Below are 18,850 nucleotides of genomic sequence, written 5' to 3'. Positions count from 1 at the left end.
TTTCATTTTCAGTTGGGTTCTTTATTCGTAAAGTCGCCCAGGCTAAATTAATCAAATGTTATTGCCACTATTTTAAAAAGTACGAAATCCAAGGACGTGCTTCGCTACTCCAATTCAGCATTTCTGGTGGGATCGGGTGCCCTTAACGAAGTGCGTCGCGTTCGTTCTTTTAGTGTTGCTTGTTTGCTGGTTGAGCTGCTGTTTGGTTCTGAGTCACCTACTTCTGCCGTTGCTGCTGCTTCGAGGCCAGGGTTGAGTGTCACTCCATGCTTCCGGGAACCGCAGCATAACGAATCGTTACGCGTCGTCTCTGTGGTCGTCAGTGGACAGGAAACAGATAGACGGACGGACAGACAGACCACTTGGATAGAAAAACAGAGAGGCAAGAGAAAATTATAGAAAAGGAGAAGACAGGCGCGCTCACCGATGTAGGCAGAGGACGCTACCAAGAAAAACAAGCGTGAATATTTGTCCAGCCAGGAAATGCTTTGACACGGGGTCTTAGGGACTTAAAAAATGAAATATAGAGCATCCCTTGAATTCTTCCGTTTCATATGTCCTTATGTAGTAACAATGCGCCTAGCTTAATGGAATAATGATAGAGTTGTACAGAAGCACTTGTGAAAAATGTACTGTTTTAATGCCCAATAGGAATCAACTCTAAATGAACGGTTTTGTGAGATACTGCAGCCTTACCTTAGTATGTACGTATGTACATAACAAGTGCTTTGGGATTCGTGGTTGGTCCTTGGGGGGCTGATAATGCAGTAAACAGAGTATTCCTTCGCGTGTGCAAAATGAAGCGTCAATCTCTATATTACCGCAAATAGTTGAAATTTATTGACTTAGCAGTAGTACTTTGGGATATAAATGGTCATGTAAGATATATCACCTTGATTGTGACGGTGAATACATGTACGTGTGGGCAAGCATCCGTTTTATATATATATATATATATACCAACCTTGTAGTGACAAGTCAAATAATGAAAAAGTATAGTTTGAAATTAAAATATTTTGAGAATTTTATTGCTTGAAATCTTTAGAATGCGGCTGGATGCCTGCGGACTTTGCTTTTCCATTTGGTACTACGTAAATGCCAATAGAGCTAGCCAAACTTAAGCTGTGGAGTGTAATAACCCAAAATGCAATTTTATAATTTTTAATAATGATACAATTGAGCAATTTGGCAAAATTCAAAATATAAATTATGCTTCAGTTCGGACATGAGGTGTCACATTATAGACAGTGCTCGAAATAAAGATCATCATTATTAACCTAAGCTTGATACATATAGGAAAGGCGTGATATATTTATGAGGATGTCACGTATTTTCAGCTGATGAAGACAACCAATGAGAAGGAGTTTTATTAGCAAGAAATGATATAGGTCAAAGGCAATTCTGCGAACGAGACACTTCATTTACCCTTATGAAAAAGCCGAAACTTGGGAAGTCGGGTTATCGTAGTAGACGTTTGTACTCAATTAAATCCCATTCAGCAACGTTAAACTGCGTTGAATCAGTTTCAGCCTTATTTCATAGATTCGCACATTTTTTGTTTATTGGTTCTACAATGTAAATGCTATTCACCATGTGTGTTACATCGTCGTTGTTCTGCAAAGCGAATTGAATCAAATATAACGCCCTGGGGGTCAAAAAGAACCAAATAGAACTTCACAACTCTAAAAATCTATTTTTCGATTATTTTTTTTTGTATGTCGCAACTCCCGTCTTCCTTAGTTAGTCGTCCGTGGTGATGGTTAGCAAGCGCTTAGGCTGACGTAAAAAGGCGCGTTTTTGAGATGCAGCATAGGAATTGCAGTCGACACTCAATGAAATGTACACGCTTATATATTTTAAATACAGTATTTTGTCATACTTAACTTAGCCGGCCATTTTACGTATGACACGTTCCTTGTATTTCTATTAAAAGAAAAAATACTAAAATCGTCAATCGTCTTGATCATGATACGACCTCACCTTAACGGTTAAACGGCTCTGATCGCACCCAGTGTGTAACGTATGATTCATAAATTGATGGCAAATGCTTGATACTATCAATTATGCAGTACATCTCTCATCATTATTCTTTGACTGAGTAAATCAAGTCGGATATAGGTACAGCCTAAGAGCATCGTAGCATCGCCAACAGAGTATACACGACACTACGTGAAGCGTTAACCTACTACTATGTAGTCACATCCGACCAATAAATGGTCAGAGTTAAGCGGCGGGATAACACCTAGCTAAGTAAGATATTTGTTAATATAATTCGGCTTGCCCGGCTGACTTCATAGGAACTTTTCAAACCGAGTACATCTAACGCAAAACATTTAGATAAAGTAAAGCGGCTATATTTCGCCAGCTAATAGTAGCTAACTGGATAAAGGTGATCCACATCAGATAGGTATAACCATATTTTTACAGAATGTCTGGATTTGATTCTGTGAAAAGCAGTTTTGAACTTAATACAACATATATGATCAGCTTTTGAGGGCTTTAAGCTAGTAACACGTCCAGGTCCCGCCATTGACGTTAGTTTTTAGCTTATTAGCAGTTATAATAGTAGTCGATTGGAGAAAAAATAAGTAACATGGGTTCGTACCTTTATGGCAAAATTAATAGTTAAAGTAAGACAGCCGTGCAGCCAAAACATTTATGATTGGAACCAACACTTTCCACGAAACTGCTCGGCGTTGCATCGTTGCGACTATTTAACAGACAGGTCTGACTAAAAGGGAAAAGATGTATAACATTACATATGCGAAAATCAAGCATTTTTTGAAAGGGCAAATATTGTATAGGCCAGTCTTCTCATATTAGTGCCAGGTCTTTTTTCCTCAGTCAGGTTACTAAAATGTACAGAACTAACAGGTGTTTTAGAGTATTCCTTTAAACGTTAGCTAAGGATCACTCTGTAATTCTGTTTAGCTGTATCATCACAGACAACATATGATTTCACTCGTTTGCCATTTAGAGCCAATGATTAGTAAAATCCGTCTGGTCGATGATAATTTGCATACACTAGCACACAACTGTTCGGGTACAATACCATTCCGAAGCAGCAGAATAGTCCATCTTGTTACTGCTGTTTCACAAAGTATATTCTGAAGGTCATCTTATCATACACGCCTGGAGGACGTCTGTTGAGTTGACATACGAACCTTTTATTAGATTTGTTTGCTGCAGTGGGGTTAGGTTATCGAGGCTTTTTTGTCCGTATTAATAATGATTCAAAAATGTTAATCCTATCCTAGTAAAGCCGTTATATATACTAAGAAAAAAATATTATCGCTTATTTCCATACGCCGAGGGTTCTGTTCTAGGCGTCTTCGAGTTTGTCCGATAAAAGCTTCGAGGGTGTAGGACAGCTGAAGCCGTTACGCAAGGACACCCATGTACATATCAAATGTAGACAAGCCCATTATCTCCTACTTATTTCGAAATCTGAAAAAATAGACTTTGTTATGCCTTCTGTAAAAAAAGGGTACCAATCATTTCGGGCAGAACATGCAGTCGTGCTCTTTGTCCGCTTTGTCCGTGGATGTACCATGTACACTTTATTGCTTGGCGGTTTTAGTCTGTGGGCAGTTGCGGCTCTGGGTCGTTAAAAAAAAAATTGTCGAACCAGGGGCGTGTAATTTATGCTTGGACCCGTTGTTCACAAATTAATGATTGAAAAATACTTAGCTTAAACTACGCAAGCTTGCGCAGTTGTTGTCCAATACATAAAACACAAATCCAGACATCCAACTAACTGAGAGGTACTTTTTAGATTTTGACGCTGTTTCGGACGTAAAGTACCCAAATGCAAATGATCAAAATCAAGCAACAAACAATGTTTGCTATAAGGTACAGTCATATCTAGCTCGCAGTAACAGTATATAGCATCCACCGTACATGTATGTAACGTAGAGTGCATTGCAACAACTTTAAGCCTAAAAACAAATAGTTATATATAATAATTAAGTAAGAACTAAGAGTCTTGACCTTAAAAGTCCAAGGTGGGGAGTGTCAAGCCATCTTAGTAATTAGATACATTTTCCTAGCCTCATCGCTTATAGACAAAAGTCCTTTAGTAAAATGTTTGGAGGCATTCTGTGGGCGACAACATTTCGAGTATCTTATCATCTGAGCACAGCCGCGAAGTTCATTTCTTGTCGTTTTGCGAAAGGAAGACACTCATCTGTGTTGATTCTCGCGGTTGTTTTTTACTGGACGACTTTTAGCTGATGAGCTACTGCTGCTGCTGCTGCTGCTTTTAGCTCTAGTGCCCTTTGCTACGACTGTTCCTTGCTACAATTTCACGATTACCATCGTTCCCGCAAACGAGTCGCATTTCGTAGAGCTGCCCGTACGGTTACCGTAGGACTGATTGCTGTTTCAGCGTGCGTCGCTAGAGACAGGTTAGAGAATAAACGAGGCACAGCGGTTTTATCGGCCGTTTGCAGCCCACGCAAAATTTGGAGTGGTCGACCGAAGCTGCCCCTGCCGCAGCGGCAACAACGATCACCAAAACCACACGATGCTTCCTGCTGCTGTCGCCGCCGCTGTCGATTGGGGATGACACCTGGTAATTTTGTGCTCAGTCAGATCACTGGTGTGCGCGACGATAACGAAACGGAAAACATACCCGAGAGTCAAGTAAAATGAAAAGAAAATGATAATAATGTTTCTGACGTCCTCTATCCTATCTCGTCCAATTAATTATAGGTCCTTACTGCCGTACTATTGGGCGTGCGTGGCCAATCTAGCTGCGGTCGATCTCTACGAGTAGCTATTTGACATTTGGCGCTGTTTTTCACCACCATTACCAGCGGACCACTCGAAATGCGAGCAACAACTCATGCCTTTGTCGAGTCTTCCCCTTCCTCGTTTTTTTCTGCTCTTATTTTGAACATTGTCGCCGAATAGCCGCTAACGCAAGAAACTTCATTGGCTTGATAAAAAAGGAAACGTATGTAGCGAGCTAGGCAAGATCTAGAAGAATAAGTGCACTTGTTTTATAAGAGAAAAGTATCCCTTTACTGAGTCAAAGATTAGCGTCTATACGTGAATAATATTCATGGCGCCATTGGCTACAAGGCCAAATTGTAGCTTTCAAGAAAAAGTAAAACATATCGAGCAAAACTTAGCTGCATAACTTAGCCGAAAACAATTTCTATTTGGAACTTTTGCATAATAAAGCCTACTATTATGTTCTCCTAGGTCAATCTAATTTCCACAAAAGTAAGTTGCTAATTCGAACAGTTCTCACAATTGCTAAACTTCGGATATTTGCAGCGTTGCACAGACCGTTCCTGTGTACGATAACAAAGTTATCCGCTATGTTAAGGCTATTTAGCCTTTGAAACATTTTTAGATAAGCTGCATTCTCAAGTTTTAAGGTGGTATTTCTGCCAGCGCCATACTTTCAAATAGCTCGAATTCTGCACATGAAACACCTTTTACAGGTAAAATATGGACGTCGAAGTTCACAACAGTATGTAATTTTTGAGATAATAAAGTTTTTGTAAAAGAAATACAATTTGGGTCTTTTCATTGTGAAGCAACGGATTCAATTTTGCCAGGTTTTCTTTTTTTGTGACGAAATAGGTGATACTAGTATGAAGATGGTGATACTAGTAGAAGCATTCGTGTTTCTTCGCTTGCAAAAGATCTTGTAGACAGTTCATGCTATAATTTTAGTCGCTTGGTTAGGTAAAGTTGTAGGTTGCAATTAGGTCACCCGATTAATTGCGGTGGAAACGCGCGCCCAGAAAGTTGTTGCTGTCACTCTCGGGTAGCTGTTGAGCACTATCTAAGCTCACAGTGTAGCTGAGAAAGTGGTCCACTTAGCATCTTATGAATGTGAGTACGTTTCCAGTTAAAACTTGAAATAATGTCAAGGTGTTCGCTAATTGTTACAATGTTTACAACGACGACTGTCATTAGGTGGTAGATAAAGAAGTTTAATTTGAGCTTCAAATTATTTTATCATGATGCACAATGGATAATGTTATATTGCCAATTGTTATGGCTGAAACCTCTTAGTGTCAACAGCCGCTTACCGTACGCCGAACATATTCTACTTAATTTTTCTAGCTCATACAGCTTCGCTGTTGATTTGTAAGTTTTGATCAAGTTAAATTTACTTTATATTGGATTAAATGGCGCCACGCTAATTTTTCCGCCGCGTGCGATGTTTCCAATTGACTGTCGTAAATGCAAATATTATAGGTTCCCACAACTCATTTTAGGAAACGTTTGACTTTTTTCACGTTTGACTATTTCAAAAAAGAAACACAGTTTAGCCAGTAGTTTGATAGTGTTTTTTTCCTATAAGTGGGTGTGGAACCTGCCTGTTAAAGCGTTCCATAAAATGTGGTAGTAACTGAAAACAAGATAAAATACCTAAATAAACTGAAATTGCGTATATGAGTGTTTCGCAATTTCTAGCTCTGGAATCTTTTTGCCATCATAGGGCGGTAGCCGTGAGATGTTGTATCCACAAAATACCCTTCGTATCCTTCTTATAGCTATTTTTTCTGCGAGAGATATCTTTGTAAACATATTTTGCGGGTTTCTACATTCAAATATATGGCTTATGTAGAATTTGTTTATGGTCTCCTCGCTACCGCCTTAGCCATCACTGGGACATCTAGTGATCATTTTGTGAAGCACACGTTCGCATTCAGACCTCGATAATAGCTGTTAGCCACCAAACGATTTTCACTTGAGCGGGTCCTTTCAAATAAAACCAGCTAGGTGATATTTGCTGCAGTAACTGTCATGAATGAATGCATGTCTGTCGTTTTCAAGCTTTTATGCAAGGAGTAGACAACATGTTACGCTTGGAAGCTCAGTTAGGCGTAACAATAACAGAAGGCAAACGACAACTGCGAAGTAATTGCTGAATCCGTTCGAAGCTACAAAAGGAAGAGCTCGTAGTCACTTTCCCTGCCTATCCTCGACTGGCCCGCTCCTTGCTGGCCTCCGTTAGTTTGTCGCTGAAAAGAGACTAGACAATGTCTTACTTCATTGCCACTTCGTAAAACAGCCTGAGGGCTTCCGATCCTAGCCCGCCCAAACCGATGTCGAGTCTTTTGGTCATGCCTATAGAGCTAAAACAAGCCCTGCTTGGCAGTAACAATCCTGATTTTGAAGATGGAGTTTCTGTCGACAGCTCGACGAGGTATGGCAGAACAAGGTGATAGACAGTGACGGATACGGGCCTGCTGACGTGGTGCTGCTGTCTGTATTCATCCGTTCTCTAACATTGGCCGCCGCCCCTTCCTTTCGTATGGCTCCTTCGCTAGCCTCTACGACGCAGGCGTCGTACAACTACTTTGGCATAGAACTGTGTCGATAGGCCGAACACATAAAATACATTAGGCCACTGAGCTCAATCGGGCCAAAAAAAAGTTCGGAGCTTCGTGGCGCCGCCATTTCTGCTGCTGCAGCAGCAGGTTCTTCCCAGCCGTTGTAAGCACCTTTAACCCGATACAGTAATCATGGCCGGCTGACTACTTGCGTCCCTGCACTCTCTTTTTTCTTGAACCTCCGCGTCGCCCGATCCGCTACGAAAGGCAAGGACACAACAATTCTCTCATAGGTTCTAACATACGTTTATGGTACATGCGAGAGAAAGACAGGGTGACAGATCATGACAGTGGAAGGGCATGTTCTATCATCTAATTTATTTATATAACGGCAATTAGTGGCCGATATATGTCATGCGGTAGGAATTGATAGAATGCTTATCATTTAGTTAAAAAATGAGGCCACCTTGGTATGTGAGTGTTTAGTTTTTGCTTAAGCTGACTGAAGGCGTAATTGGTATTCATGAAAGAGATTTCATCTTCTCTGTCGAATCAAAGCTAAGCCTTAGCATAGAAAATCCAGTATTGCAGATGTAATTCGCATCGAACTCTATTTATAATGAACATTACGGCTCGATGCAATACCCTGATCACTCTCTATGTTTAAATACATGTGCCATTGAGGGCATCAAGCTTTTGGTCAAATGACGTATTGTACGTCATGCATTGTGCTCGCACCTATAGCCGCACGGGCGCATATACGGGTTTGGCCAAGCCAAAATTATAAACTGCGTCATGCTATATATGCATAGAGCGTATGGCCTTACAAAACAAGCAACGGTCCGCATATATTTATTGCATCCAGACATACCCAAAAACAAGTGAAGTTTTCAAATACAAGGGCAATAGATCAGCCCGTCTTTTTCCCACACCCTCTGAAGGGGGAACAGTCTTTGATTTGTCGAATCCAGATAGGCCTCGTTGCAAGTTGACACCAATAGAGCGTTGAGAAAGGATCTAATCTCCCCTACAATGTATATAAATGAGCATGCTCCGGTTTTAACACATTTTTAAAAACTGAGTGTCTCCTAGGCTATTTTCAGCTTAGACAAACAGAGGTTAGGACTCGAGGACGAGTCCCTTATGACAACGTAGGAAGGCCCTATTGTATCAAATAAAACAGGAGCTAAAGAAAGGTCAACAGGCTTTAGCCTAGCCCTCGCTAAATAGGGCTCTAACGATCTACCAACACCATATCCGACTGGTTAACGTCTGCGATAAAGACGGAAGACGAACGCGCTTAATTAAAGAATGAAATTTCCACTTAAGCTTGGCGATTAATTATTGAATCATTAATATTTAACTCAATAAGAATTAGATATACGCCCTTATCCACATTATGGGCGCGTGATGCGTGTCGGCAACAACAGACCTTAAGGAAACATATGGCCACGATGATTCGCCAGATGGCGTACTGAACAGGTAACATACATGTATCAGCTTGGTCAGTCTGTGAAATCTAACCGCAGCTTCGCTAACAGCTTTTATGGTGCTGTAATCGCGGTTATGTTTTACTGGTTAAACAAATCACAACTTAGGCTCGACAGATTTGCCGAGTTAGTCTCACAGTGGTGAGACATCTGTTTGGCAGACGATATACCAACCTACGCCAAAATAGAGGCCGAAAGTGTTTTGTCTGGACTTGGCAAGGGGTGCTTTGGCGTACCTGGGCTAACGGCACCAGCTATATGACTGCGTAAGCAGACGTCTAGTAGATGAGCAACGCGGCACAACGCGAATGAGGCAAGCTATTCAAAAAGATTACCGGAACCTCTAAGGCGGGCGTCGTCAACGCTGTCTATCGCTCAGCTGCCCTTCCTTTTCGTTCCCGTCCGCTAGTGCTCGAAAAATCTCTGCCAGTTGCCGCTAAACAGCAATTGATCACAGATCTAAATACCTAACGAGGCGCCGCGACAGAGTACCTGTTTGTATCTTCGAAGTCGATTTCGTTTACGGCACATGGTTACAGAGACCGGATATCTGGTTAGTAGTCCTTCGACCCTTTAGTTGTGGTGCCTGAAAAGGTACCAAACCATTCAAGTCAGTCGGGGATTGACGAATGTGGTGTGATTTCAGGTCTGGATCACCTGGACAAAGGTGGTGAAGGCCGATTCGATATCGGCATTCTAACTTAATCCAATAAAAAAGCCTTGATATGAAAAGCAAACTATCTGCCTTGTCTCTACATATGAAGCGCATTGTTTATCGGCATAACGAAGAATTAAATGACTCGGAATGTTCAAACATTTGTCGAGGATGCTTGCGTGTCAAATGTTGACAGTGAGGCTTATTGAAGATGGAGTGTTTAAGTTAAAATAGTGTAAGACAAAGGTTAAGACCCTAGTTATGACTGTATCTAATGTTAACAACTTTCATAAAAGCAAAAAATCTTCTCAAAATGTACCTGCAGTAGGACTAGGGTTAAACTGGAAAAAGAATAGGAAAATTATTGAATAAATTCGAATATTTTGCAAATGATACAGTCCGATGTGGAGAAATTGAGATTGTCACATGGTGCAGACTTCGCACCTGCACTAGACATTAACGTAGTGAATTACAATTTAATTAAAAATGGATAATTATTTTTAAGTAGAACATATTTAAAAACCCATGCTGTTAACCGTTGCTAAATTTTCCTAGTGTCTCAGAACAGTATCAAAGGAAATTTGCGAACGTGACAAAATGTACTATTTGGATACTAGAGACGACAAGCACCGTTTTGAAGATCAGCTGACACATGAATTGTTTACATACGAAAATTTTTCTAGAGTTTCGAAAAGAGGAACACAAGTTAATTTTTTCGTTCATCTTTCCCAATAGCAAAGCTACATCTTCCAAGAAAGATAAAAAAAGGAAAATATATATATATATATATATATAGAGTGTTTTTTTTCCATTCACCATCTTGATTCAAACATTGGGCTACAATTAATTCTCGTTGATACACACGAAATGCAGCTAACTATCAACAACCTGTGGAAAATGCTGTTTTACCGCCTGCTTGAATCGAAAATTTCGGTGTTCGGTCTTATAAAAGTCAAATGTCAACCTAGAGGCTTAAGGCCATAAACGATACAATGCGTCGTACAGGTGCTCAATATGGCAAGAAGCAGCCGTGACACAATGCTGATTTTGTCTCAAATATCGTTCCCTCGAAGGAAACGCATTTCAGTTTGATTGGACGAATGATTAGATGGGGCAGTGGTAAATGCCCTTACGGAAGCTCTCGTGCAATTTACAACTTTATATAGCTGAAGGACTCACGGAATGTGAGCTTTTGGGGCTGAGGCGCTGTAAGCCTGTTATTTTTTTGACCCAACCATTTATGGGTCTTGCTACCGTAACGTGTTCGTTGACTCTCTGTAGCTGGAATTGGATGAGTTTCAATTGGACAATATGTAGTTTCTGAGAACGGTGCCAAAGAGTATTGACTATCCGGAATGTTCTTGAAGTTTTTGAAAGAGAAGTTTGCTAAACGAGGATCTCCCGCAGGATACCGATGTCAAGACCATACAATTTACAGAACTTCATACCACTGAAGTTTTTATGTTGCTTTGTTTAAAAGCAAAGTCTATAAAATTGCGCCGTCTACATTTTTTTTTGACGTTTGAGAGAGTGTACGTTTTAGTAGTTCGGTGGGTCCGGTGTACTTGCTGAGGCGGTCGCCTGCGTGATGATATTTAAAACGTACCTGAAAGTATTACTGTTCGTAATGTGACCCCCATATTAAGTATTTTCGACAAACTGGTCTCGTTTATCACAGTTCGAGACTGATTATCTTCTCAAGGGTTGTGTGTATATGTCAAGCGAACGGTGTCGTGTTTGTTAAGTCACAGGGTCAAAAAATGTTGTGATCACTTATTGTATTGCCATAGAACTCCTAAGGGGTTTCTATGAGTGCCAGAAAATGCATTAAGTGCCGTACAACCTCCACCATGGATCATGATTAATTATTGATAAATGTATATGCCAGCGATGGATAACCATGGTGGCTGCAGAGGCTTCAGTCTAGCTAAGTTGACCTGAAAGACAGTGAGTGCATTGTACAGTGTTCCTTAATTTCTCGAACGAAATAAAATCTCTGAGTGTACCAAAACCGGGGTCATTCAAAACCCAGCTTCATGCTACCCAGAAAACCTCACAAGGGCCTATCATGAAAACGAGCTATGACTCGTCATTATGATCATCAACATCATATTTGAGACCCACCTAGATGGTCGCTAAATAATTATGATGCGTCGCCTTCTTGAGCCAAGATCACATTTTATTATTTGTTAGAAAAGCGTTTGCTTCCTAGCTTTGTTGTACGACCCACTTACTTTTTGCACGCAGCCTAAACAGTTCTGATTCTGGCCAATGCATGCGATGTTGCAGGGCTATGCAGGCCACCGACATCGACATCTTTAATTAATATTGTAGCAAAAGTTAACACCTACTATAAAATAGAGGAGTTTTAGTCACGAAATATTCCATTGTACTAATGGTAGTTTTTCACAGTCACATTAATACATTTTGACCAATATGCCTTCATTATTTTTATCTCGGCTGACTGCCTAGGGCATCTTATACAAGTTCATTTTTCTATTTCGTGACTTCAGCAACAGTGGTAACTATTTATGGATCGAGTTCAGGCTGTTGGAATTGTTTTGTTGGCGTGGAGGTCGAATTGTCCAGGCAGTGTTAGACGGGACGACGCAGTAGAAGAAGGCGCAATTCACGGTTCGTTCCGTACACCGTACGTTGTTATCAGAGCACTTAACGAACCTTCAATTATATTCTTCGAAACGATTCGCAGGCGTTTAGCGCACATTGGCGTTTCCTAGTGCGCCATCTACTGTGAGTCAGCGATGTCTGAGTCATACGGTGAGTTGGAACTGGTTCATAAGCTACGTCCGCGCATACACATTTTAGTATGACGCTTCGCTCACAGATTAATGTTCCGCGTGACTTCATAGCGTTCGTTAAAATGTTGAATGTTGCTAGTTGAGTGTCACGGCACATCACATATCACAGAAGCTTCGTCTCGACAACAGGATTACCTTCTGCGGCTATCTTGGCTTAGGGAAGATAACGACACAGTATATTGAAGAACACAATACGCTAATTTGTGTGCGAGAGGTCTAATGTAAGCTATTAATTGAGGTTCAGTACCCACTTGAAGGCTTGCCGGTGGTTGGAGCCTGATGTAGGGATATCGTACTCATGCTCAAGGCGCTCCACGTAAATGAACCTAGTTCCGAGCATAAGAACGAGAATAGTTTCATCTACAAGATTCAGCTATTTTATTTTCTATGTCGGAAAGATATTATTACTAGAAACGAAACTCACATTGTGTGGAGGTAAATAGCACTATTCACATCAGAGTCTCCGAATTATGATCTTTTTTAAACCAAAATTATATACGAACGCGTAGCCTCCCCGCACCAGTGCCCTACTTCCGCCGCCTAGTGTTGAGATAAAGAACCTTCAGACGTTAGTAGACAAAACTGGATTGTATAATATTTTTTTGAAGAACATTAAATTCATCAAGCTTTCGATGCTGTAAACGTCTCGCGGTTCGATTGACAAGAAGGTTTCCTTGTCATAGACGGTTAAATGAATGACAAAACGTAGGCCGCACTATCAAAAAAAAAAAAAAAAAATGATAGTAATTGATATTGTTAAGGATTGAAAGCATATATACACATTACCCCTATTTTAAACCCCTAGCTATTTTAAATGTTCAAAAACAAAAATTCTCACCTGCAGGCATGACACTATGTCTGATTAAATTTTAGCCTCTGGCCGTTCTGAGCGTAATCCGCCTCACTTAATCATTATCATTCATTTCATCCTATTGTAATATAGCATAATGGCTTTTACATTTAGACATGGCTGTAATACCCTTCAGCAGCAGTCGGGAATTACGCATGAAGTATGATCTCTATCATGTTTTTAACGAAACTGAACGCTTAATTAAGTCGTCCCTTAGCGTATTCGATTAACACACGGAAGTACAATAGGTGTTTGCCTATCTAGACATTGCATAGCCGCAGTGGTTAGGATGTTGGTAGCCCCCAACCGGACTGGGTCTAATCTAATCTAAAAACGAGAACTCGACATTGAAGTCACGTGCATTCACTGAGTGTAAAAGTAAATCTATTTAGAAAGCCTCTGGAAGAAAGCCGCTACAGCATTATATACGGTTGCATATAACAATGGCGGGGAGCGGGGTGCTTTGGTGGTCGCTCTCGACGTTACCATTAAACATTTCAGCGAACATTCATACCGTAATCTAATGTAGATGTCTGTGTGTACTTGAGCATAGTCTATCGTCGTCTATGTAGTCCAAATTTACTTTCTTACAAAACCATTCGCCGTCATCAAGCAGCTTGGAGACAACGCACTTCCCCAGTTGTCGATCTCGTCGTCGTCGTTGTCGTAGTAACTACATACAAAGCGCGTGTATTATGCCGACAGGCCGCATATTGTCAGCTGACCATGACCAAACGGGCCTGCTGCTGCCCCTGGGGGGTTAGCAGCACCGCTTCGTTGCGCTATGCAATACAACATTCATCTCATACACAGTGATGATGCTTCGACAGCAAAGCGTGAAATATGAGACACAGAAGGACGATATATCCTGAGTGAGGGGGCCTAAAGGAAAAGGTTAGTGGCTGAAACAAACCGTGCTTTAGTTGCTTAACTCAGCTACCACTAGATGAGAATGCAGAGCGTGAAGAATCCTAAAGGAGACGCGCGACTTAGATCATAATATGACACGGCAATGTGCGCCAGAGGGTGCGAACGAGCCGGAGAGAGCATAACGGACAGAGGTTAAGGGGAAACCAAGAGTTGGTTATTGAAGTTTACTAAGGAAAGATTAGAGCGCTCACGGACGCCGCAAACGCGCTACTGATTGGACAAGTATCGTATTCCTTGTAGGATTAATTGTATATATGATGCCCTCAATATTGCAAAGGGCGCCTTACCAGCAATTTCCGAAGGGATCGAACCATCGCTGTTCTACGGCGATTTGCACGTATGCCAAATAGCATCCGTGTATATGTATGTGGGCGTGAAAGGTATGTCTGCAAGGGTATTAGTACGACGACAGATGTTATTTCAGCTATCTGATGGAGGAGTATCGCGAAAATGGAAAAAAAGAGACAGTTTTTTCAAGATCTCGATGAAACGAGTGCCGTGTACTGTTACTCTGCAAACTGATCTGAAGGTCCATTCAATTCGATGATTCACATATTGGCTTTTCTAGCATGCTGTGTATCTGAACAGATCGACACAATGGTTTGAGCGGTCAAACCCCTGCCTGAGTCAGGCCAGTAATCGTTGCTTCAGGTCACTCCGACGACACTTACTTTTAAACCACTGTCAATGAAGAAAAGTTAGTTATATTGAGACAGGTTGCCGCCTTGAATAACAGAAAACGAGACATCATTCAGACGTCACAATATAGGAACAGACCTGACATCTGAGGAGCCTAACTTGAGTACGCTAGCAGTAAATAAGAAACTGCAAGTGCTGTTTCAACTTAAAGATTGCATAAGAGAGAAGTGTAGCAAATCAAAATAATCAAGTGTGAAATATAGTTTTTAGCTAAACAGGCGAGCGCTGATAGTTGACGCAGGTATTTACCAAATTAAAAGCTCGTAAATATTACAAACATTAGCCATGTATCAGCATAAGTATGTCGTAGTAGCTATTTTTTATCATTAGAGTTTTCTTAAGTACATTTCACTGTGCACACACGTGAAAGCAGACGTTTGCCGGTTTAAGCATTGCCGGGAGGCAACGCTTCGAACGTCTGCTTATTACTAAAGGGATTGTGAGTAAATACGCACATTTACACATTGTTGTTATGTTTCATTTATGGTTTTTAACTCATAGCAGCAGAGGAGCGCTTTGAAAAATGAATGATGAGAACGAAAGTTACCTATCTATAGTACCTGAAATTAGATTCATGGAAAAGATCACACATCGTTGCTATATATATATATATATATTAAATCTACAATGTGCAAGATGATATAAAATGTTTTGGTAACTGAAAATCTTTCCCCTGGGGGGTGGGGGGTGGGGGAACCTGACCAGGGGTCCAACCTGCCCGGTTTTGAAAAGAAGGAAGTGCTGCGCCCAACGTCGCTCCTTTGGCTTCTGATATGTTAAACAAGATAGATGAACATACTCACCGTGGGCAATTTGTTCTGCTAGAGACGAAAAAAGGACACGAAAGAAGCAAGAGTTTCTTTTTTGTCGGAACCGCCGCTATGGTTATGCGGTTAGTCGACTGGCATCGCTTTGCCACGATGCTTTGAAAGCCTGCAAGCGACACTGTATTTCATTCTTATCAAAGAAGAAATTTACAATAATCTAATATAATTATACAAAAACAGTCGACAGCGGAGGTTCGCCAAACCTCAACCTCCCATTACTTTCGCGCCCTTCACGCTCACCGCTGAAGTCGACGGTGAGTGATCGTCTTAGCCGAGGTAAACGCTTGCAATGTATTGTTAGATGAGCACTGCTTAATAGAGAGCAACATGTTGATAACGCATGCTTTCTGTAATTCTATTTTCAATTATTTTCATTTTTTTAATTCTTGTATAACTTGAATGCATTGTTATAGAACCATGTGTCCGTGAAGGAAGCACGGATACCTAGCGTATATGTATAGCTTGGTCTGGGCCGACCATAGGAGATCCTATTGACTTCTGAATATCTTGAGAGGTTCATTTATTTGAGAAAAGCATATCGAGATGGGTTGAAGTTCCAAGTCAGATATAATATTATACATGGATTTAGTTGGAAACGTGTCTGAAGATGAAATAGGTGGGGCGATTTCAGTTACTCGTAGATTTGGCATCATAGCGCTAATTCTATCCCTATTCTAAACAATTAGGCAGGCTATAAAATGTGATAAATCGACCATGTTTGGCGGCGTCAAAGTAAAAACACGAGCAGACATCGAGCGAAAAGTAGCAGACGTTCGTACCACAAACTGTACAGCTACAAACAATAATAATCGTACTTTGTGGTTTTACGATAATAACTGGTTTTATGATTATCGATTGTTGCTTGTGCCGGCGTTGTTGTTTTGAAACTATACTATGTGAATCCAACCAAGATGCATACTCTTTTTAAGTAATTAACTCGGTTCTATAACAAATCAATTGAGTGCTTCGATCGAGACTAGCTACCACTTACTTATATTACTTAAATTGGATTGGGTTGAAACGATGAACGTGGTGATTTTAGATCAATGATACAGTGAAATCACTATCGACGTCACGTTTCGAGTAGAACGCACAACTATAGCCTATATCTCAGAAACAGCATTGATTTTTGCTGGAAAAAAGCAAATTCAAGCGGAAAAATAATAAGTGTACTTGTAGAAACTTTTTTTGAGCTATTTTTATGAGCGTCGAAACGATTTTCTGTTAAATATACATAACGTGTGAGTAAAGACAAACGGTCGTTGTGTTGCCATGTCCATTTATATCTGCACACATAGAATAATGTTCACTTTTCTATTCAGTTGTTTGTATTACGTTCAATAGAAACGTTTAAATTTGATGTCATCTATACGAAAAATGGAAAAATTATATAAATTTCTAATATAATTATATATTATTTATATAATTTTTAGCGTTTATATAACTATATGAACGCAGGGATGAAAATCTCATTCTTAAACATATTTACTCGGTAGATCAACGTGTGACACTTCGGTTCGTTCTCTATACTTTAGAATAAGGTAGTCTTATTTTTTATTTTTTACAGAATCATATATAAATCGTGTTTACGAGTACTGAACCCCACGTCTATCTATTTGCCACATTAATGCGGGCCTTTAGCCACCATTTTCGAACTGCAGTTCCCACTATGTTTACACTTTCCTCTGCTTTTAGTTTTATGCCGGTCGTTTTTCTAATACGACGATCAACTAAGTACCTTGAACGATAGTATCCACCTGGATTGCACTGCCGTTAAAGCTGTCACGTACGTGACATCTATACCATACAAAAATGACGAACTCTCTTCCTAAAAACCCCTAGGGGCATTTGCGTTATACAACAATCTATTTTCATTGCATTTTCTCTATCTCTAGAGAGAATATCTACTGTTCTGCATTAAGAACAGAGTTCGCGATCTCTCTAGGTACAGCGAGGGCCGTGACTCTCTCTAAGGAATCTAATAGGATACGGCTAGACAGAGCGCATAGCAATACTGACTTGCTGATCTTGCACTAGTTTTACTTCTTTAATTTTTGACGTGTGTCGTATCCCAACAACGGGTTATACATTTTGAGCTACCATTAGCTCACTTAGTTGCCCGGTTGTTTTTCAATATCAACTCGATTTAGTGTAGGATATAATTACTACAGACTCTCCAGCCATATTGAGATATGCTGTTATTAGATCTGACAAGGGTCAAGGCGTACCAAGGACACGCTGCCTACTGCAAGAAGGAACAAGGCAACATTATTAAGAAATCACTTGATTCGGTAGCTTTATAACGTGAACAGGGTATACGTATATCGTATGTACACATGTCATAACCTTATCAACTAGGCTAGTCACAAGAGCCTCAAGGTGCTGAACTAACACTGTTTTATCGTAGTCATTGGTTAGTGCCGCAGAAAAACAATACGCGGGGGAACTAGACACGGTACGGTGAGCCAATACACAACGTTGTGCCGGTGGGTGTCAGTGCTAGGATTTACAACAGACCGCCGCCGACAGGCCGCTAAAGATAACTGCCGGCTTCTCGAACGGGATAATGAATCCGTTCGCGTGTATAGCTTCAGCTCGCAAGAGCTGCTGGCTCAGTGGACAGAGCAGGAGTTTACAACCTTTCAGTCAACCGACCAACCGAAATATACAAATGCACGCCGGCATTACCACCCTACCACCGTCATCAGCATCACCGTCGCCATCATAAACGATTCCTTCATTACCAACGCTACGTAAAACAAATATATGTTACTCCTACAATCGTTCTCAAATCTCGAATCTAATAGGCACCAAGAGCAACATTCACGCATTTCAGCTGTTGTTGCTGACGTCTCCAACAACGGAAAACTCTACTGGGCGAGCGTTTGTAATTCGCTTACTGACTAATCATACCATAATATTCGAAACACAAATAATTGTTATAGAATTATGTTGGCGGCAAGAATAGCAATAAAACCCTTTTTTTTTAATTGTTTCGGTGTAGGTACGATGACGGAAAAAGGTTTGGAAAGATTTGGAAGATATCAGTGATATTGGGCGTTAGATCGTATGTGTGTGTGTATGTGTATGTGTGTGTGTGTGTGTGTGTGTGTATTATGTGTGTGTGTGTGTGTGTGTGTTGTGTGTGTGTGTGTGTGTGTGTGTGTGTGTGTGTGTGTGTGTGTGTGTGTGTGTGTGTGTGTGTGTGTGTGTGTGTGTGTGTGTGTGTGTGTGTGTGTGTGTGTGTGTGTGTGTGTGTGTGTGTGTGTGTGTGTGAGT

At 40.7% G+C, this 18,850-nt stretch overlaps 2 long non-coding RNA genes across 2 annotated transcripts; one reads left to right on the top strand and one right to left on the bottom strand.

Moving 5' to 3' along the window:
- Positions 1 to 8,825, bottom strand: LOC111264452 (uncharacterized). The gene is made up of 3 exons (XR_002682872.2): positions 8,734 to 8,825; positions 697 to 812; positions 1 to 361 (listed from the first exon to the last, which is right to left on the bottom strand). It is a non-coding gene; the product is annotated as an uncharacterized LOC111264452 (long non-coding RNA).
- A 379-nt stretch (positions 8,826 to 9,204) lies between these two features.
- On the top strand, positions 9,205 to 9,528 carry LOC111264451 (uncharacterized). Its single transcript, XR_002682871.2, has 2 exons — positions 9,205 to 9,344; positions 9,438 to 9,528. It is a non-coding gene; the product is annotated as an uncharacterized LOC111264451 (long non-coding RNA).
- The last annotated feature ends 9,322 nt before the right edge of the window (positions 9,529 to 18,850 follow it).

This window comes from Varroa jacobsoni, unplaced genomic scaffold, assembly GCF_002532875.2.
Source record: "Varroa jacobsoni isolate VJ856 unplaced genomic scaffold, vjacob_1.0 scaffold_859, whole genome shotgun sequence".
Lineage (NCBI taxonomy): Eukaryota > Metazoa > Arthropoda > Arachnida > Mesostigmata > Varroidae > Varroa > Varroa jacobsoni.
The sequence above is the reverse complement of the archived record's forward strand: the minus strand, read 5'-3'. Positions and strand labels throughout refer to the sequence as shown.